The sequence below is a fragment of the Onthophagus taurus genome, chromosome 8, assembly GCF_036711975.1.
Source record: "Onthophagus taurus isolate NC chromosome 8, IU_Otau_3.0, whole genome shotgun sequence".
NCBI lineage: Eukaryota > Metazoa > Arthropoda > Insecta > Coleoptera > Scarabaeidae > Onthophagus > Onthophagus taurus.
The window spans coordinates 5,943,684-5,960,685 of NC_091973.1; positions in this window are offsets into that span (position 1 = coordinate 5,943,684).

The following is a 17,002-nucleotide window of genomic DNA, read 5'->3' on the forward strand; positions in this document are numbered from 1 at the left end:
AGTCCTTTTAAAAATGCTTCTTAATAATCTCGGTAATTAACAATAATTAATCAAATATCTCGCAGAAAAAGTATATATTTCCCATTTTTAAACAACTTTTGTTTGAAACTTTTTTTGATATTTCAAACGGTTAACGCGTATTATTGGAAATAGGTTTGTCGTAGCGGTCGAACAAGTTGAAACAAATGTTAAAAATAAACTTACGTCTGTAGCGTATACTTAAAACAGTTTTGACAAAACATATGATATAGTTTGATAATAAGATAAAGTTGTAACACCATTAAAACATCTATAAAACAGCACATTGATACAAAAAACAAATCACAATTGAGGTTATGTACGTCAAATCGCGCCAATTTAAATTATAACCAAATGTAGTTGGCAACGGGTAGATTTGGTTATTTTTTAAATCGGCGTGATTTGACGTACATAACCTCAATTGTGATTTGTCTTTATGTCTGTCGTATCAATAAATGATACATGATGAGTATACAGTTCTTTTCAATTTTAGTGTATCAAAGTTATAATAATCGTAGATGTACATTATAGGCAGGCTTTGTAGTGGAATATAGTGCAAAATGGAACGGTCCCGGTTTATGCCTATTTCTATATTTAGGATCAAAATTAACTGTGCGTTGCGTAATGCATGAACGTTGAACTAGAATTTATTATCAGAGTAGATGTTATTGGTCGGGCACGTGTTGGGAAATGTATCGTCATCTTTGTGTATTTAGTAATTGAAAGAAAAACAAATTTAATTGTAATATTTTTGACAATAATGTGAAAGAGAAGGAGATCGAAGGCGGTGTTTTAGTAAAATCGAGGCCAGAAAACAGCATATTGAGTCACACGTTATCAATTTCATAACGTGTTACCCAACCCGTTACAGTTAGCGTACAAAAACGCTGTTGATACTTATGTGTCCCAATTATTGTTACGTTAGAGTTTGGTTTTATGGAACGGATAGTGGAAAAATAAAAACAGCCACCCTATTAATCGAACCGAATCTATTGTTCCCTTCCGATTTTGCAATAATAGGCGCCCGTTTAAACGATTTCGCAACTGCAAAAAGCCGTGCATTGTTTATATCCTTATTGCAAAACGATGACGCGATAATTATGTGTGTATCGTTATCAGTTTAAACAAACTGCTCGTTGTTTATGTTTATTAATCAGTTTAAGTATTTTTTGTTTTTCGACTTGGTTTGGTTTGCTTTTTTATGGTTAAACGCAATTCGCTGGGCACTTACTGAAATAATTACACGGAAAATCGAGCTGTTACGCCGCAATTGCAGTATCACGTAATATTTGCCGAACATTACTACAGCCTTGTTTGCCATAAAATAATTGTTTCTGCAATTACCCGCCGTTTACCGGAGCTTTAAATCCCCTTTTCAAACGGCAATAATACACAAACTAAATATTAAACCTTACGTAAACACATAATACGGTCCATAATCTAACAATAGAACGTTTAAGCTCTCGTCAATAAACGGAAGGGCCAAAGGGCTCGTTTATTAATTGTTTTTCCCTACCACAGGACTGATTTCACCAACTCGTTTACGCATACCTCTCAACGTTAACTATCTAACTGTTTATTTCTATATGTGCACCAGCATTTTTCTAACTGTTGTTTATCTTATACCGTTTTTATACGTGGGACAAAAAATACCACAACGATTAACCAACCATATAGTGTTAAATTTCTCTTACAATTAGTTAATCTACAAACATTATTTGCAAAAATAAATTATTCTATAAATATACAGGGTGTATACAATGTTTTAGTTTATTAATGTGTTTAATCTAAATAATAAAAGAAAAAAATTATTGAAAATGTAAACCATTTTGGTGTCTCATACAATTTCCACCACGACCAATCCATCTTGCAGAAAAATGGTTGTCTATGATGAGCTGCACAACCATCAAGTTGAAACCAAGCCTTTCTTCATGTCATCACACATATTGGCATCTGGTGGCAAAAAGTATGGCCGGAAAAGATGATTATTATAAATACCTACCCAGACGTTGATTTGTATTGAAAGATTTTGATTTGAATTTTGAAGAGAAAATTTTGTGGCTGTAACATCTATTTAGCGTTCTGTGAGAGTTTAAAAGTAAAGATCGCGAAAATGTTTTCATGCGGCCCGTTTTGCGTTGGTTTTTTTCGGTCTGCGCGTCGGCCAAGGTTTCGCGAAGATGCGGTATTTTCGGATCGTCGAGATCGGCGCTTCGCTCGCAAGGAGTCCGAAGGACTGGTCGTGCAGGAGGATCCGAGGACTTGGAGGGAGGAATACCGAAAGCCCAACTGCCCGAGTGACTGCCTTGAGCAGGACGTTGGCCCTGACTAACACACGCTCAACTGTCTGCCTTCTTCTAATGTCTGTGACCCTACTAAATTCAAAAACCTTCATTCTGTCTAAGTAGGTTTCTCATTGAATTTGAATTTCCAACCACTTTTTTATTCATTTATTCAAATTTTTTAGTTGCCCTCTAAAGTTTATTAAAAAAATTGACTAGAAACCTTCGAGGACGACTGGGAGGCGGCGGCGGCGACGGCGAGAAAGTTCGACCGCGAAAGCTGACACCGTTTCGCGGTCTCTCACAATTTCTCCATGCGTGCCGGACTCTCGACCGCTCTTTCTTCGACCTCGATTCCGAATTAAACGCTCTCAGCTCTCCACTCGGGGTTCTCAACTCATACTCTCTTACTCGCTAATTTGTCTCGGATTTCGCGGCCCACCCGTAATTGTTACCAAATTCTTGCCGGCCCGCGACGTAACCGACCCGTTTCAATACTAACAAAAAGAAAACCGTTTTATGATCCGATAACGTCTCTTGTCGTTATACGTTTCTATCTGCACAAAGAACAATAATTGCCCGCTTCGCAACAACTCCGTAAAACGCATTGCAGAATATTAGCAAACTCTGCATTCTCGCAAGTATGACTAACAGACTATCACACCAATTGTTATTTTATTCCTTATTCTTTGAACTCATTTCTACTTTTTTTTAAACCTTGTACTTATTATTTCGAACGCCTTCGTGTAATCAACAAAGTTTTAAGAAATAGCTACTCATGTTTCTATAATCACTACATCCTTTAGCTCCCTATTTCTTGGGAACTCAGAGATGAGCCATTTATGTGAGATGTTTCCAGTATTGTAGATGTTATTTAATACGTCAGTCAAGAATTTAATGGACCTAGTCAAAAAGCTTGAAAAATTCTTAGAGTGTGGGTCAAAATCGCCATCTTTGATTTCATCTGTCAGGATACTATATCCAGATTTAGTCTGAATTCTAGCATTAAACTTGCAAAATTTAAGATGCTCACATCAGGAGAACATTTTGCAAAATAAGTATTATGATATTTTTTATTTGTGAGTTATTTTATTCCTGAATAGCTCATGATTCTATAATCACTACATCTCTTAACTCCCTGTTTCTTGGAAACTCAGAGATGAGCCATTGATTTGAAATGTTTTCAGTATTGTAGATGTTATTTAATATGTCAGTCAAGAATTTAATGGACCTAATCAAAAAGCTTGAAAAATTCTTACAGTGTGGGTCAAAATCGCCATCTTTGACTTTATCTGTCAGGATGTATATCCAGATTTAGTCTGAATTCTAGCATTAAACTTGCAAAAATTAAGATGCTCAAATCATGCAAAATGAGTATTATGCTATTTTTTATTTGTGTGTTGAGGTGAAATAAAATTTCTCTTATCGTAACGGGGACGTGATGTATAATTAATATACTTTCCCTAAGTTATATTTGTTACTCATACACTTAACGGTTACGCTACTCGTTGCGGGGCTCAATTCAAATCTCCGTAACAAGGCTGCGATCGTCAAGTTAAATGGCACACTTTGTGCCAGTTTAAAATGTAATTTCTCTTCTTGTAATTAGTGCTTTCTCCTCGTACAGTCGCGGCCAAAGCGGCCGCGGCAGCTCGACTTTGACTTTTACGCGCCGGAATCCGACGAAAATACATTCAAATGAGGCCGAACAATGATGTTACATTTTGCGTACTAGTTTTTCTGGCTCATACAGTTAATCTTTTTTCAGCGGAATGATGCAATCTAACGTAGGTTGAAAACAAACTAAAATAGTTTTTGTATACACCGTATTAAACGGTGATAATTTCATTCTAGCAAAATCGGACCGGTGAGTAAGCGTTTATCGGAGTAATGTTTGGCCGGCAAATAAGGGGTTACGTAAGCCCATTACCGAGGAACACGTGTCCGTTCGCTCAACGTGCTCGATCCGGTGGAATGCGCCTGAATTCGGCCTTAATTTAATGTAAATAGCCGGTCGCGGCGATATTATGAAATAGAAAAAACACACGGGAGTCACGTTAAGTGGCTGGTGAGCTGCGTAAGCGACAATAAGTTCTTCTACGTTCACCGTCCGGTCGACGCCTACAATCTTATCATTGAGGAGCAGAAATTGTAACAAGGTTATTGGCATTCCAACGTAAGGACATTCATAAATATGCATAAAGCAAAAGTTTTTCAAAAAAAATATTTATTTATTTTAAACTCTTTCAATAACTAATATGTTTCAAACATAGAAAACATTGCTGATTCTGCTGGCACGAAATAAAGTACTGTAACTTCGAATAGTCACCTCACGACGTATTGTATAATAGGTTTTCAGCAAAAGTCACGGTCGCACTTTCTTTCCGACCGGCGAAAAAAGGACGTGTTCGCCGGATAGAAAAGGAAAACGGTCTCCCGGTGAAATTTCGACGAGATTACATAAGCGGCTCGGACATATACCGCGGGAATAACCTCCTTTTCGACCACGGATCTACGAAAATGTAGGTGCCGGAACGGATTTTCGGTTCCCCTCGATCCAAAAGAAAAAAGGCGCCCCTCTCCGGACCCGAAATAACGGCCCAGACCTTCGGCTCCGTTATCGAATTGTTACGTTTCGATCGCGAGAGTTAGAAATCTCATGTTTTAGCGACATGTCCTACTGCCCTACTAAATCTGGGTCACGCGACTTCTCTCTTTATCTGAGTTATACGTTTACACTGACGCAATAAAATCGCTTTACACCATACAAAATCAACTCAACTTTAAAACAAAAAATAATTAAAATCATCAAGTTTTTGCAACTTGCCCCTTACCTCTAAAGTTACAACATTTTGCAATCAAGATGCAGCAGAAGTAGTAGCAAGATGCTACTGGAGGAGCTGGAGGACATGGATCATCAGTAAATAAGCAATGAGTTTATTTACATGTATCTGCAAGAGATAATTCTTATGTAATGTAATACCATTAGGATGTAAAGTATCTTTTAATACTGGAACAACAAATACAGCATGGACTAATTCAAATCAAACAGTTTTTGGATTAAATCGAACTGGTTGGGTAAAAGCACATCAAATAGCTAGTAGAGATTCTTAGAAAATAATCGGTTCTTTGTCTCTTAACGTTTTTAACACAATTCTTTTGCCAATTCAAAATTTTTAGAAATTTATTAGCCAGCAGCTAATAAAATGTGCTTCTGGAACTCGTTCCATTAGATTTTGTCTTAATAACTTCTACTAACTCGTTTCAAAGAACATATCAAAGATAAAAATTCTGCTATTTTTAAACACCTTTCAGAAATTAGCCATAAAATAAGCCTTAAAAACATAAAATTAATACATCACCAGCCTAAATTGTTAAAACTAGACTTGCTGGAAGAATTTGAAATCTCAAATCAATCGAAAAATAATTCTGATAATTTATTAAACGAATTTTTAGAAAATTAATTCACACGTTTGTACCGCAAATTCATATGATTGCCCGCCAATTAACTTTTATTTTTTCCGTTTTCGGCTTCGGTACGTGTACCGTTAATATAATGTATTTCGTTTACACCCTTAATTAGTGATGTTACGGATGTGAGTTTAGCGGATGCGGATACGGATGCGGAATCGGATTTTCTAATTCTAATTTTGCGGATGCGGATTTAACGGAGCGGAGTTTTTGAAAAAAGTTACGTACTAAAATTTTCATGAAAATAATATTTCTATGGTAATTAATAGTAATTAGTAAATTATTAATTGGTAATTAGTAATTATTTATTATAACGGAGCTCAGTTAAAAAATATGCGGATGCGGATCCTCAAAACAATGCGGATTATCCGCAGTTGCGGATGCGGATATCCGTTACATCACTACCCTTAATATAGATTATTATTAAGTTAGGTATTTGGTGTTTTTGTGAAATTATTGTGTATTTTATGTTTAAGAAGAAAAGCTTCAACATATATTTATACCTGTTCCCTATAAACCTTAAATATTCCATCAAATTGTAAAATATTTAAGTAAGTTTTTCCCCCTTTTTAATTCCGACACCTTCACTGTTTTTGTTATTTTTCCGTCTAACGTTTTTTGTTAATGTTTTTTCTTTTTCCAATAATAGGTACTGAATAATATATATATTTATTGCTCAACAAAGTACCACTTACAGGACAATATTATACTACACAGAAAAAAAACTTACATTAACACAAGAATCAATTAAAGACTAAGCGAAAACATTGCAATCGTTTTTCAGGTTTACAAGCCTGCATATTCTTTGTAGCGGAGCGCTAGCCTGTACGTTGGCTCTACTATTCTTCAAATAGAAGACACAGCTGCATCGGGTAGCGTGGCTAGAGATTGATGAAAAGATTGGTAGTCAGTGCCACGAACAGGATAAGCTCCATCCACGCGAAAAGAAAGGTACTTTAAAAACCTTTTTTGAATTCTCTCCAATATAAGATGCTGCAAGATATAATGCGGTGACCATACGACAGAACCATACTCCAGTTTCGGAAGAACAAACGCCCGAAAAAGCGATGTGTATACAGCAGAATCCGTGAATAAACGTGAAGTACGGAGCACAAAGCCCAGCATCCTCGCAGCACATGAAGCGACATCCTCTACGTGCGGTAAAAACGATAGTCTGCTATCAAAAGTTACTCCCAGATCTCTGATAGAAGTCAACTTAAGCAGAGAGATTCCACCTATACAGTAGATGTACGCGTAAATGTGAGAGCACCACATTTCTCCACATTAATTCGGAGCTGATTACGATCGCACCATTCTACCAAGATATCAAAATCTGACTGCATCGAAGAATATCTTAAGATCATCAGCATAGGCCAATACACCAGACTTAAATCTGTTTCATAAGTCGTTAATAAATATTACAAACAGTAGTGGACCCAGGTTAGAGCTCTGTGAGACACCAGATCGTGCAATAAAGGCCACCCATTATAAAAGACATAATTGGCCCTATTTGACAAATACGATGAAACAAGACACATGAGCCCGGGAGATAAGCCAAACATACTGAGCTTCTGTAGGAGAAGATCGTGATGGGTCGCATCAAACGCCTTGGAAAAGTCAGTGTACAGTACATCCACTTGATCACCCCCATCCAGGGATTCACATATTACTTTTGTAATCACCGCAAGATTAGTAACGGTTGAACGGCGCTTAATAAACCCATGCTGGTGCGGCGATACAAACGATTCAACTTGCGGATAAACAGCTCCATAGATGATTTGCTCAAATACTTTAGCGAAGTTAGATATTATGGAGATGGGACGATAATCAGCAATGTTGTTACGATCACCACGCTTAAAAGCGGGAATTATCCGCGATCGCTTCCAGATGTTAGAAAACTCACTTGTCTTTAAACACAAGTTTATGATCGCGCAAATTGGGGCAGCAAAAATTGCGCTACAGTCACGAATAAAAAACGCTGGAAGGTTATCATCACCAGCCGTAAATTTGTTCGGCAACTTCTTAAGAAGATCACGAACCTGTTCCACAGTGGTACTCTTTAAAATGATAGAGGGATACATAGAGTGCGAATCAACCAACTCGTAGGTAGAGTCACCACTAAAAATTCTCGAAAAGTAATCGGCAAAAGCATTAACTATGTTAAGGAGAGTAGCGTAGATGCACCCGTCCAAAACCATTTCACCAGGGAGGCGTGTAGTCATAGTTTTATACCTAACATAATTCCAGAAGCTACGAGGATCCGAGCGTAGTGACAGCTCAGCATTTCTTGTGAAGGCTATATACGAATCAGCGATCTTTTGCTTTGCTCCAAACTCTGCATGATAAAAATCATATTTAGTTCTCTTCCACTTTCCTCTATAGAATTCTTTTAACTTTAAAAGATTTTTAATTTCAGGAGTGTACCAAATAGGGTATTTAAAAGTATGATACGCTCTGTTTGGAACAGACTGATCCAATAGTTCATGGATCTTCACGTGTACTATTTAAATTTATTTCTCAAAAAAAGTTTTACTTTTATTATTTTAATTATCTGAGAAATATGAAGAAATTCATAATCGTCAATTTTTTATAAGTTTCTATGCTAAAGTTATCAAATTTTTTTCAAAATATACCTTTTATTATGGAACAAAAATTTTAATGAGTCGCCTGTATAATAAAATCTAATAATTATTAATTAAAGATGTCATCTTTCTTGTTAGTATAAATTGGTATTTAAAGAGTTATTTAGTGGCGTGTTAATTAATTAATTCAAGAGTTTGTGTCGAAATAGTGACATTTGTTGTAAATGGCGTTCCAATGAGGTATGAAGGGTTTCATTTATCCGACGGCGGTCTTAAACGACATAAGTCGTTGCTAGGGAAAAAATGGTGGCATAAATGCCAGCCGTCTTGCTCAACGATCGACGGTATTACTATTACCAATAATTTATCTTTCAAAATTTATTCAGCGGGTGTATTTGAAGGCGATATTACTTAATAATGCGCTTGTTCTTGCGTTCTACTCCGGTGGCTGATTTAAGGAATTTAACGCGCCCGTTTCTGACTGATTTTGTATTCATATTATTTACATTCGGTTTTAAATTGTCTTCGCTCAAATTGTTTAATAACGGCATTAGAAAGTACAGTAAAATCTCGAGAAATGCAATTGTATTATGTGCATTTCCGTAATTTTAGGGAGTTAATCATAAAAGAACAACAAACTTCAAAAGTGCAAACAAAACTTGATTGTTTTTTTTTAAAAGCATTGCCAACCAAGCGCTTCGACATCCAGTATATAATATCATTTTATAACCAGAGTATACACATATCAGAAGTAAAGTTTTTCGTTTAACTAATATGTATAAGTATATAAATAAAAAAATAGTAAGTATTAAAGTTTCATATTTGCCTTATAACAGAAAAAACGTGTTCGGGACTGTTTTTCTATATAACGGACTTTCGGCTATAACGGACACCCCCTCCCCTATATTAATCCGTTATATCGAGGTTTTACCTTTAATTTAAGTAATTTTAAATAAGGGCAATTTTTCAATAGACCTGACCTAGGGTATTATTGAATTGACTTTGACCCTTTTTCTTAATTTATTTCGTGAATAGTCTGATGATGTTGTGTATACGAATTATCTTCGGTTTGTTCAATAGACCTGACCTAGGACCATCGACGACCCTGAGGAGTTATCTGGACAAATTTATTTAGAACGATATTGTTTGTCAAGGCAATATAAAAAGATTTATACGGGTCTACGTGTATTGAAGCGGGTGTTGTAAAATTGCAGTAGCGCTGTTTAGGACTTGTACTGAATGGTATTCTAAATATAAAGCGGTTATAAAACTGTTTTATGGACGGACTGTTTTATTCCAGGGCGGTACTCGGATGGTGGCTATTAAACCTTATGGAACTGAATTACAATATTGAAGTTATTGAAATCCTGGAGTCTTATTAGACTGTGAAAATCTTGGAGAGTTGCGAACTCTTATATGATTTGTTGTAAGAGATGCCAAAGAGATGTTAGCAATAAAAGTCAAGTCCGAACCTGCCACTCAGTAACGTACGGACAAGCAATATGTGGGAGCAAGTGCAAAATGTGCAGAGAGAAGTACCAAACCTGAAAGCGGACCCGATAAAGGCGTAGCGTTCACATTCGGGCGGCGGGTTGCGCGTGCGCGCGTGTGCGCGTCGACGCCGCTGTCTACTGGCAATAACAGGGTCAATGCCTTATTGACAAATAGTTATTTAGTCAAGGTCGGCGGTGACGTCAGGTCGACTGCATTTATGTCTTTATCTCGCCCTTAGAGCGCGGTCCTCTGCGGTTGCCAAAGCGAAATTAATAATAATGACAATGACGCCGCTGCGAGACGCAGCGGTTGACCTCAACCGTCCGTCCACACGATAACGAAATTCTACTACAAATGTGTCCATTGCGCAATTATGACCGACACAACCACTTCCTTTCCATTACAACTATTGTAATTACTATATCCACGAAGTTATCATATTACATATTTTTGCGTCCATAACTATGGTATGCAACGCAATATTGAAAATTCAGAATCAGCGTTGCTTTGTTATATTACCAGTCTTTGTTTCAAAAAATGAATGACGCATTTTACGTATTTATTATAAAATGACACAAAGGCATGACATAAATAAAATGGAAGGAAAAAAACATAACGCGTTAAAAATGGACATGAAAGACAATTCCTTTGTTGATAACGAGAGGACGATTGGGGTTCGGGGTCGTCGAGGTAGTGGCAAAAAGACGACGTCGACGCCTCAGACAGAAAGAAATGACGCCTTAAACGCCGTTGTTTACACAACAAGGTAAGGTTACCCAACAAAGACGAATAACTTATGAAATGGCGTATTCGCACTACGCGAATTCATGGTCAGTGCAAGGCCCCTCGTTGGCCATGCATCGGTCCCGGAGTCGTCGGCATGAGATCGAAATGGTGTTGGCGGTTGGCCAGACGAGGACGGTAGAGGCGAGGCGCTCCTCGACGGTTACCTTGGTCTCTCTGGACGTACGAACTACCAAGGTTAACAGGCTTGTGCACTGCCATCAACCGTCTGGACGCCGAACCGTCACAAAGTACCATTGCATTTCCATTACCTCATCAATATACCTCGACCCGGGTCACCCGATCCGATCGGCGGCCCGGTGTACACCTCTAGTCGCTCTCTTCCATTGTCCTTAAAGGTGAGGAGGGGATTCGCGAATAACGAATAATAAGGAATAACGCCGGATTAATAACCGACCTCGTCGGCGACGAGAGAAGCCGCAGAAGAAAAAGATAAAAGCTGTCGCCGTCCGGCGCGAAAATCACACTAAAATAGCTTGCACGGGTCAGTGTTTGGATAAAGCGGAGCGAAGACGCGGATTTCGAATAATTGCAATGTTCTTAAAATAGCCACCAAGGTGACTTGCATTTCAAAACATCCAAATTGCCCGGCGACTACACGTATTACTCGCTTATTTATCAGCGTGCTACGCGCCTTCTCCGTTCTGCATTTTTGGCATTATTTGTTTTTGTTTATCGCACGCGTCCCAATATTTTTCCCATCCACCATTACGAAACAAAAGGAAACAAACGCAACGATCACGATAAAAACCAAAATCCCATGCGGAATCCCATTACTCACGCTTACCCTTCCAGCGCATCATCAGCGGTTTAAACTTCATTACAACTTTGGATCAAAGAAAAGAAAATACAATACACTATATGCTCCAGAAACTATTTACGGTATTAATCTTACAGTTATCAATTCACGAAGATAAATTGAACTATACAGTGATGATTGACGTGGCCAATTCAATAATAATGTGGTTAAACGAACGGGCTAAAATGCGAATAAGCAAACTGTAATTACCGAAACAAATACGATGTGAAACTTACGTTTCAATTTCAGTTCCCGCGCAAAATCAATTCATTCTAAACTTTATACTGTGTGTATTGATACGTGTATCTTCGCACGTCATTTTAAATGTGGGAATTGTGGTTATTTCGTAACAATATCCTACAATAAATTGAATATTAATTCGTTACTTAATCATCAATATTTCTGATAAAATTTGTCTTGATAACTTAAACATTAAAACATATATATATATATATATATATGGTAAGGTGGAGTCGGTTGAGACAGAGCTGAGACCCTGAGACCGAACGATGCACTTTTGTGAAGGTCGCTCAGAATGAACAAACATGTATATGCCACGTAGCGTCTGGGATAACATCACATATCAGTAGGGGAAAAAATAGCAAACGAACGCGCGTACTGCCGAAGACACCTACGGTATAATTATACATTCTTCGCCGGTATATTTATGTAACGAGCGTCGTCACCTTTCGCGAATTGCAATTGTAACATTCGTCCTTTCGAACAAAGAGTAGTCGGACAATGAAAAAAGCAAAAGGGGAGCAGTAACCGCGGTCGCGTCGTTATGCCTTAAATTAAATAATCAAAATAATCGTGCCGGTCGAAAATATTTATGCGCGATCGGCGCAAATATTTTTAGAAGTTGTGGAAGACTTTGTTCGTTTGTTTAAAAATAGCCCCCTAATCGAACCTTCCAATAGGAGCGTATAAAAATACTCGTTCGATAAAAAAAGTCCGCGATAAATTATTAATCGCGAACAGCAAAACAAAGATTAATCTTATTGTTTTCGATTTCGAAACTGGCTTGTTTACAAATGACCACGCGCGACACGTCAATAATTATTAAAAATGATTTTGACTAACTTAATCCTAATAAAGGGATTATTTTCAAATAGTCTGAAAATGTTGCAAAGAACAAGAGTGAATCATCCGACTTTAAGGACGAGAATATAAGGGCTAAAATTACCCGTCTGTTCTTATTTATAAGTTGTCCATCACGTGCTAGAAAAGTGATATTGTCATTCAACAGCACAAATAAAGATGAACAATATATATGGACGAGATAATACAATCGCAGTTTTTTCGAAAACAATGACAGCGTTGTTATCTGTAATTATTAATTAGTATTATGTATACCAGGCCGCAACCGATCGATGCAACAGCCTTAAGGTCAAACCTTTTGTTTGTTTGTCACTGGAAAATAACCCGTGACGTTTTTGGTCAGAAAAACGCGTAAACGATTTCGACGTCCGATTAAATTCGTTGTGTAATCTCTTCTTCGTTTGTAACAAACGCAAACTTAACGACGTAACAAAGGAAAAGTCATCCCCCGAACAAAGCACTCAAGTAGAATTTCCAATATGGCAACACATCCTATATTTTTGCCGACTCCGTGAATACAATTAGTCATAGTAAATAACGTGAGTCAACCCAGCGGACAAAGACATTACCAAGCCGCTTTTCTCTGAATAATTATACGTAAAGTTACATAAACATTTGCCGCATCTAAATTTATCAGAATATATGTATAACTGAATGAATATATTGGCCACCTCAATTAATTCTCCGAAACGTTAAAGTAATGGTGTAGCTATTTATCGAACTAAATTCTAGAAATTTTGCTTTGAAAAACACTTTTCCCAGAATAATTATGCGACGTTACGTAATCAATGTAATCTTTAGTTACCGCGGACATTTCGCCCGCTAAACGATTATATACATCTTATAATTGGAGGCCTGATTAGGGAAACTGTGTTGATAAATCCCCTTATCTTAACAAACGGTGCACGTAAGCGTTGAATGCATAAAAATAAAAACATTGCACGACTTTACGATAACACCAGCCAATCGATAACGCCGTGAGAACCGTCCGATCGGAAGCAATTAATTGCGCTACTTGAATCGCCCTTAAAAATTCATTGCTGCCTCAACAGTCAAACTCTCCTAACTACCGTCATTCCTTTTTTTCTTTAACTTTACTATTTCACTCAATTACTTCATTATCTACCTCTATCTTACCTACACTCATTTCCCATCCTCGATTCTACAATATTAACATTTAGCATTACACCGTTATTGATTACCAATTAATTACAAATTTTGTATTCTATAAAAAATTTAATTTAGAACAATTTTGAACTTAATACTTTATCTTATAATGCTCTAACACTTTCTATATAATATAATAATATAATATTCTTTATTGTGCTAATAAGAAACTTACACTCTTTACACTCGTCAATCTATAGTAAATACATTATATAAAAAAATGAATTATATAGAAAATGAAATTCATAAGTGCTAAGGAATTCCTGTATAGAATATAATATTATAATCCCTTCTTTAGCAGGAATTTTGTTAACTCCCCAAGTAACTCGTCCGCTGGAAAAGCTCTCACACTATATGGTAGGTGATTATACAATTTTTGTCCCATGTATATAGGACCTGATTTTGTCTTGCATAACCGCACAAAGTCTGAGTAGAGGTTTTCTTTCCCACGCGTTTTATACGGGTGAACATCACCATACATCCTTAAGGAGTTCATGTTCTTCATCATTCAGGGATGGAATGATGAGTATAGACTGCGCAATAAAAGCATTTCTGCAATCATCACGATGTTATTCGCATTGTGAGCAGCTTCAGAGTATGGAATGAACAAATGCAAAGTAAGCACTTTTTACTACTTTTGGCGTTACAGTTATTGTAAGTCGCCTTAGGAGAAATATATTACGGTAGAGACCCAAAAACTTGGTTACATCGGGACAAGGAGCGTCAATCTGCCTCAATGTGAACGGAGCTCTGACAGTTTTATTTTCATTAAGCCAAAGCCAAGTGCATAGAATAACGAATACTATCAAAATAGCAATGGAAGAAAATAAAGTCTGCTCCGCCGTATTTTTGGATGTTGTTTAAATTACAAACTAGACCAAATACGTATAGTCAACTATTAAAATCATATCTTTCTGATCGATATTTTAGAGTAAAATATGAAAACGCTTATTCACCACTACATGAAATACGAGCCGGAGTTCCTCAAGGAAGTGTGCTTGGCCCAACACTGTGCTTACTCTACACATTCGACCTTCCTCAAGTACTAGAAACTTTAACAGATACATTCGCAGAGGTATCTGTCAGAGGCGATCATCCCAACATCGAGGCCATCCAGCTTCTCGACAACGAGGATGTCCTGCGTTACCTTCAGAGGATGAAGCCGTTCGATTTAGTGACCTAGTATCCTAGTCGATTCAAACAATAATACCCTAAACGTGTGCTCCGTGTATCGCAGTGTGTGCGTTTTTGTGTTTTGGTCATAAAACGGTAAAAATATGACAATATTTATTTATATTATGGGTAAAGCAGACTGGACCACTGGGAAAAGCTGCAAAACATTATCTAGTTTAATTTGGTGTTAAAAATAAGTAACTAATTAGTATGTATTTACTAGGTGTTATACAACAGGGCCGTTAAGTATTTTTTTTATTGGCTTATTCGAAAGTTTTTTAAAACTGATTGACCTTATATTTTTTAATTTTTGATTCTGAGGCTTAGTTTTTCCAGAAAAAAATAATAAAGTTTGAAACTACAGGGCGTGAACTCCAAAGTACGTCACTCAGATTTGAGCGTACGATTGGAGCGTATAAAAATCAATAAAATTCCTGGAGAGAGGCAATGCTACGAATCTTATGCGCTAGAAGAAAACAGGAGAAAATGTCATCTGGAGTCGGGGGTGGGGAATTTTAAACTTTTACATTAATTATTGCAAACGTTACTAATCCGTTTAATTTAATTTAGATTATCGATTTTTTGAAAGACGGTCTTTCTAATCGATTGACCTTAACGGTCCTTGCTATGCATAATAGAAAAAAAAAATTAAGCCATAGGCACCAATAATCAATACAAAGTGATTCTCAACCTATAGGCATAAACTTGAGGATTTATTCCTCATGAATGACTAATAGGTGAAAAAAGTTGTTGCAAAAGTTTTTTAGTTTCCGGTGAAATTTACTTTCAATGATGAATACATAAAACATTTTAAAATAATTGATTGAGGTCGGACGATCGAGGCGCTTCCATCGAAAAGTGTGGTGGAGCACCATCTTGAAGAAACCACATAGTTTGTCCAACATCAAGCGCAATATCTTCGAGCAGCCCCTGTAAATTATCGTGCATTAATCGATTATCCAGAATGAAAGGGCCAATAAGTAGATCGTTCACAATTCCAGCCTATAAATCAGAAACTCTTTCTTGAAAATGTGTTCGGCGAGTAATATGAGGATTCTCCACGGCCCAATAATGCGTTAACGTAAAATGTTATTAGTAAAGTTTGGGTTTCACTGGTAGTAAGGCTTATACACGTTGCACGTGATATGGATAGAGTTGGTTGTGCCTCAATATTCGCCAAATTGTGGATTGTTGCCATGTTGCTCTGCAAGTATCCTAGTACTTAGGCCAGACTGATCGTCTACTCGACATTAACAATGTGTAAAGGTCTAATTGCTCCTCCAAGCCTCGGTCGAATATTGCCATTTTTCCTACCACGTAGCACCGCACACAAAGGATTCACATGCCGGATTATATCTCTTTGGAAACCTTTCTGCATAGAGACCAGCCGCAAGTACAGAATTTTGTCGTGATTCCCCATATTTCGTATTCCCCGAGATTGTACACCATAATTTTTATAATGTTTAAATGTTATTAGTGTTATTACACAGTTTAAATGTTACAATGATACAAGCTTACTTAAACAACGGTTGTTAAAATTGCAATTGTTTATCACCATTGTAGTTTTAAGTAATTTCTGTGTATTCTTAATTCGAAAGTTAATTTCAAAAATATCTAGGAAATTAAAAAACTTATTCTAACATTTTTTTCAGTAATTAGTCATTAGGTTGAGATATAGGTTGAGAATATATTATATAGTCATATAGGTTTTGTTATTGCTCCTGTATAAGGAGCAATAACAACCTAGCTAACAAAATAGCGATAGTTAGCATAAAATATCAGTATGTTGCATATTGTATATATTAGAACCAACCAAGACCTTGAACTAGAATCATTCGGGTTTAGCCGTCTTGAGAAACGTGCGGCTAAACCCGAACGATTCTAGTTGTAGGTCTAGTGTTAGTTCCAGTTTTACACTATCATTAGAACTAACACTAGACCTACAACTAGAATCATTCGGGTTTAGCCGTCTTGAGAGACGTGCGGCTAAACCCGAATGATTCTAGTTCTAGGTGTAGTGTTAGTTCTAGTTTTACACTAGCAGTATCACTAAAACTAACACAAGACCTAGAACTAGAATGTTTCTAGGCAGCCGGGAACATATCGAATTT